The sequence below is a fragment of the Pelodiscus sinensis genome, chromosome 1 (assembly GCF_049634645.1).
Source record: "Pelodiscus sinensis isolate JC-2024 chromosome 1, ASM4963464v1, whole genome shotgun sequence".
Classification (NCBI taxonomy): Eukaryota; Metazoa; Chordata; order Testudines; family Trionychidae; genus Pelodiscus; species Pelodiscus sinensis.
In genome coordinates, this window is record NC_134711.1 from 125,017,974 (window position 1) to 125,024,149 (window position 6,176).

Consider the following 6,176-nt stretch of genomic DNA (forward strand, 5'->3'; position numbering starts at 1 on the left):
CTGGGGTGCTGCTGGGTTGGACCAGTAGCGCCCAGAGTGGCGCTGCGGGACCAACCGGCAGCACCCCAGCTGCTTTGCCACAGGCGTCCGGAGAAAAGCCTAGTCTGCTGGGGGGGGGGGGTGTACTAGCTGCGCCCCCCCCCCCACCCCAGCAGACCAGGAAGACACTGGCGGCGGACCGAGACGCACCGCGGTCCCGCCGCCTGGGTCCTCCGCGGCTTTGCTCCCTGTCTCCCTGGTCTGCTGGTCTGCAGACCAGGGAGACGGGGAGCAAAGCCTCTGAGGACGCCGGCAGTGGGACAGCCACGGGGCGTCTGGGCTGTCCTGCTGCCGGCTTTCCCCGTGGCTTTGCAAAGCTTCGGGGAAGCCGGCAGCGGAGCAGCCCAGGCGCGCCTGGGGTGCCCCGCTGCCCGAGCCCCCCCGCCGCTTTGCAAAGCCTCCGGGAAGCCGGCAGCGGAGCAGCCCAGGCGCGCCTGGGGTGCCCCGCTGCCCGAGCCCCCCCCCTCGGCTTTGCAAAGCCTCGGGGAAGCCGGCAGCGGAGCAGTCCAGGCGGCCTGGGCTGCCTCGCTGCCCGAGCCCCCCCGCAGCTTTGCAAAGCCTGGGGAAGCCGGCAACGGAGCAGTCCAGGGCGCCTGGGCTGCCTCGCTGCCCGAGCCCCCCGCGGCTTTGCTCTGCGTCTTCCTGGTCTGCAGACCAGGGAGACGCAGAGCAAAGCCCCAGAGTACACGGGCGGCAGGACCGCGAGGTCCCGCAGTCCGTGTACTCTGAGGCAGCCCCGTTCGTAACTGCGGATCCGACATAAGTTGGATCCGCGTAAGTCGGGGACTGCCTGTATTGTTTGAGGATCTGATTATTTCTTTCCAGACTGATTGAGAATAATGGGAGAAGACTAGTGCATGTAGTCTCCCTAACAAATGTAAGACTCATGCCAGAAACAGGTAATAAATTGTGGCCCCTGGCAAGAAGTGATATGAGCCAGGAGGTTATGAAGACTGGTTACATTGTTCATCCAGAGCCAGACAACTTTCCCCATAGACACAGAATAAAGTGAGACATCTTAGAAAAGTAACATGCTACCATCAGGATGGTTCTGAAACCACTAGATTTTGGTAGTTCTACCATAAAACCCAAGGAAATAGTCTTCCAGGGCTGAGATGGGGGTGTACAGTGATCGGAGGAGACATCAGGGTTTCTGATGGGGGAATCTCAATTCAGGCTCACATGCAGCAGGAGGCTCTCATGGGGCACACACAAGGCCACTAGAATAAATGGCACATTAGTCATTGGGTTTTATATCACTCAAGTGATAGGTAACAGAGTGCAGTAATTGCTCAGTTCTGTGCCTTTGGGAGATGAATGCCCCAGTCATCATACCAGAGGTGTTGGCTGCCATAACAAAAAGCTTAGCTTGCATCATATTTGGGTGGGCCTATACTGGTGGCTGTGGTGGGTCCATCTTTCTTGCCCTGGACTGAGTCCCGCAAGGTTATTATGGGCCAAACAAGCTGTCATGGACAGGCAACCAGATCTGAGCCTGAGTCCAGAGTCACAAGACAGGAGTCATATGTAAGCGGGGTGAGAATACTGGCAAGTAGAAGCAGGAGACAAACTGAAGATCAAGAACCACAAGTCAGATGGCAGGAGTCAAGCTGAGATGGGATACCAGGAAGTCAGTCTGAAGGAGCAGTGTGGAGCCCAGGTCAGACAACTTTGTGTTTCTGCTGCTGGCTTAATTAGGGCCAAACATCTACTCCAGAGTTCTTGAGCCCAGAGTCTAGCCTTATGCTGGGGCTGGGCTTTGTGGGTTCTAGGTAAGCCACTGTCAGCAGGCTGACAGGTGCACAGCTGAAGTGGGGCTACTCCCAGGAATCCTGAAGGCCTGAGTCATGACCCATTGGTCATGACAACCACCCAGTACAGCTAAGCACTTAATATCAAGCATAAAACTTAAGTGTTTTACTGTACTGAGGCTTTAAATCCTGATCCAGAGCTTTTGAAGTCACTTGAAAAAATGCCCATTGATTTCAGTACACTTTGGATCAAGTCCTCACCATATTCAGTGTTGCTTCTTCATGAAAACACCCAGTGAAGTCAGAGTTTTACTAAGTGTGGAGAGCCAGTAGGGCTCTCAGCCAGAAGAACTATGTTCCTGTGTTTTCTAGTCCAAAATAATGTCATGCATACTTTAGGTTGAGACATAAAACTTAATTTTATGACAATAGTTCATCACTGAAGACCCTGTAGTATTTTCCTCGGAGTAGGGATGTTAAACTTTGTGTTCTGTCTACCTAATCTTTCCTTCAGTTCAGTTGGATGTGGTATTCTTCTTCACTGCCTGTCCAAACTGTTATGTAGTGTTCCATATGCCTGACTGGAGCAGAGAGGGTCCTTCATGTGCTGCCTGGGCAGCTCCCATTGGCCAGAAACTAGCCAATGGGATTGTGCTAAGGGTGGGGACAGTGCATGAAGCCTCTCCCCCTTCGTCCCCCACAACTATGAAAGAGAAGCAGCCTGGCTGCCACTTTTCTGAGCAGCATGTGGGGCAGGCAGGAAGTCTGCCTGAGGCTTCCCACTGCATCCACTGGCCAGATCCAGTGGCTTGGCAAGCTGGATCCAAACCACGTGCCCAATTTGGCCAGGCCTAACTTCGGCAATGATAACAGTTTAGAGTCTTCTCCAGGTCCTGATTTAAAACCAGTGGGAATCCTTCCATTCACTTCAACAGACACTGGATCAGACACTCAGTCCTTTTTTTGCCTCTGCTAAAATGGCCAATAAAGGGTATGAACTGGTACCATTTATGACAGTGACTAAATAGCTATTAAGTACTGGGAAGAGACCACCTAGTCATTTCACAGAAGCCACTTGAAGAAGCTTTGGACGTTGACCAATGTTGGTAACTATTCAGATAGTCAGTATTCAAACCAGCAACCTACATGCGGAAACGTCCTTATCACCAACCTCTGGAGCCATCAGTTTCCTATATTATATATTCTAAGCTTCATAAAGCAGACACTTGTGGTATTTACCTTCCTCATAGGAGCCTTGTGAAGCTTCTATTTGTAAATCATACAGAGCTCATCGGAAGGAAGATGCTTTATAATTACAAAGGGCCATTCCATTCATTATTAAAGCATTGAGTTACATAAGAAACCTACTGTAAACTGTCATATTTCCCGTTACATCACAAAAATAACTAAGTTGGCTCAGCATCTTTTTTGAGAGTGACTGAGATATTTGTTAACATTGGTTCACATGCCAATGTAATTGCCCCGGTATGAAACAGTTGTTGAACTGGAAATGTAGCTCTTGCCAAACAGTTATTTCATATGCATGTTTCCCTGATACAGAGAAAACAAACATGCATTTTTGTTGCACTAAATATGTTAAAGATTATCCTCTTTTGGTAGGTTAGCCAACTAAAATAAAGTCATTAGCAGCTTGTAAAAGCAAAATAATAATGATTTGGAATTTTTGAATGAAAGTTTTGAACATTTATGCACATTTTTAAATTTTAATCTTTTTGTCTCCCAATGAAATTCTTTTCAGTTGTTAATAACCATAACACAGAAAATAGTACTTTACATCTTTTAACGCTGTTGCCCTTATTAAAAGCACTTTACGAACAATCAACACAACTCTGTTGTAAAGTGAGAGGTCTAGGTTGGATATTAGGAAAAACTATTTCCCTAGGAGAGTGGTGAAGCACTGGAATGGGTTACCTAGGGTGGTGGTGGAATCTCCATCCCTAGAGGTTTTTAAGTCTTGGCTTGACAAAGCTCTGGCTGGGTTGATTTAGTTGGGATTGGTCCTGTCTTGGGCAGGGGGCTGGACTTGATGACCTCCTGAGTTCTCTTCCAGCTCTATGATTCTATGATTATTTCCCCCATTTTACAGGTAGGGAAACTGAGTCATGAAGTAATTTCCTCCCCTCTACCTCAATGAATTCACCCAGGAAAGCAGTGTTAGGGCAATATAGTATCTAATTACTACAAAGAGGAGAGGCTTTGCAAAGTTGCTATGTTTAATTACATCTGTTGGACAATAAACTAAACCAGTGGTTCCCAACCTTTTTGAGCATGCAGATCCTTTTTCAATCTGTTAAAATGTAATGGAACCCCTCCCCTCCAAGGGGGGTGGCAGGAAGTGGCAGCCAGCATGTCCTGTGGCCCATGCTGCTTCCTCAGCTCCCACCCCCTCCATCCTCTGCTTATCCATGGAGGATATGGTGAGGGGGCTTTTGTGGCCAAAGGCAGCTCCTGCCCTGGCACTCTGCCCTTGGTCAGGCATGGAGCCCTGGGAAAGAAAAAAAAAAAGAAGAGGAAAAGAAAAGTAAGGATTGGGCCCACTGCAAGACTGGGAGGATGGAGATGGCTGGAGCATAAACAGTAATGCAGCTGGTGACAGGAGGGAGGGATGGTGCCTCCTGGGGTATCAAGATCCCATCCCACGGGTGGGAGACAGCATGCATGTGGCTGGTTGCAAATGGCAAGCCCTGGGCAAGAATCGCCTGGAGGAAAGTCCCAGTCCCACACTGAGCCCAATCCTTTCTTTTCTTTTCCTTTCCTTTCCTAAACTTTCCACGGACCCCCTACAGTACCGTTGCGGACCCACAGAGGTCTGTGGACCACAGGTTGGAAACCACTGAACTAAACCCAAGTACAGCCAATCAAAACATTCAGAGTTTCGGAATTTCTGTTAAAGGGGCATATCAAATTTTCATGAACATTATTATGAAAAATGTTGCTTTGTTTTCCAAACAACTCACAAGTTCAATAGAGGAAAAAATACATATTTGCAGTCTCATCACACAAAAGGGCAGGAGCTGTGAAATGGCAATCTCAGTCCAAAATTTCCCAAATTAAGTAATGCTTAGGTAGGGGGATTTCATTCAGCCTATAATATTCATAGGAATCAACGTCACAGGTTGGATCTGAATCTAAAACTTTCCAGACCTTGGAGCTTACTCCATTACTGTGAAGTGAATATACATTTTTTTAAATGCCAGATTGTTTGGTACACTATACTACTTTTAAATAAGGCAGCCAGCTCAAAGGCCTGCCATGTCTAAAGGTTACCTTCTTTTTAACTGTAATCCTTCATTGGATAAAACAAATCCCCATATAGCTCTTTAAAATAATTAATATTAACCAGGTTTTCCCCATTTATGTAAGTGTGGGATTTTTGAAACTGAAAGCACTTTCTACAAGGTAGATGAGCATAATATATATGCACACGGCATCACTGAAGTGCAGCTACCTCTGTGTCACGAATCTATGTTTATTCGGGTTCTGGGTCCCGTTATTTTACATGTCTATCACACCCCGATTACCTCAAGTTACACGTACTACCCACGTCCCCCACAGTCATGTGGCCATAGCGGGGCCAAGCTTCTGCCTCGCAGTGTGATATGCCGTTCAATTACTGGTGGCAGGTAAGGGGGTCCAGGCCCTCCCAGACCCCGGCCCAGGGCCCTAACACTGGGAATCTTATCCCCAGTGGTAGCAGGCAGGGGCTTACCCCTAAACGTGGCCACTCTTGGGCTCCACGACCCTACCCTGGGCCTCTGTCAACCCTGCCACCGGAACCCCTGTCGGGGTTATCCTCCACTCTCGCCCCTCCCCGAGTTCTGGCCCCCATTCCTTCCTCCGTTCCCCACCGTCTCCCCTGCCTGTGTTCCCCCTCCTGTTTTTATCCTTTCCCCAATCTCCCGCTCGGCATGTGACGTCATCCTCTCCTGCCCATCCGTCGCTCCGGTGACGCCATATAACGCCACTGGCTGCGAGTACTCTCCTATTCCCCTGGTAACCCCCGGCTTCCGCGTTTCTGCGGCACCGGTTCCCCCGCTGCTCGAGTCGGCCAGTCACACACCCCGGCACCGACCCGACCCGCTTGCTGGGGATAGTGGCGGGCTTGCCTCACCCCGTCACACTCTGGATATAAAGATGAAAGTTAAATGAATAGCCAGTGAAAAAAAAAGCATAATGATGCAGGTGGAGTTTTGGCCAAAGTCATTATTACAAGCCTGTGATATTAGGGAAAGTGCTACATGATCTTTGATTGCTACACGGATAAGAAAAGACCACTGATTTCAACACATCACCTCAAAGACACATGAAGCACAACTTACCTTTGGAAGACTGAATGGCCAAATTGACCTTCCCAAAATTTGAACC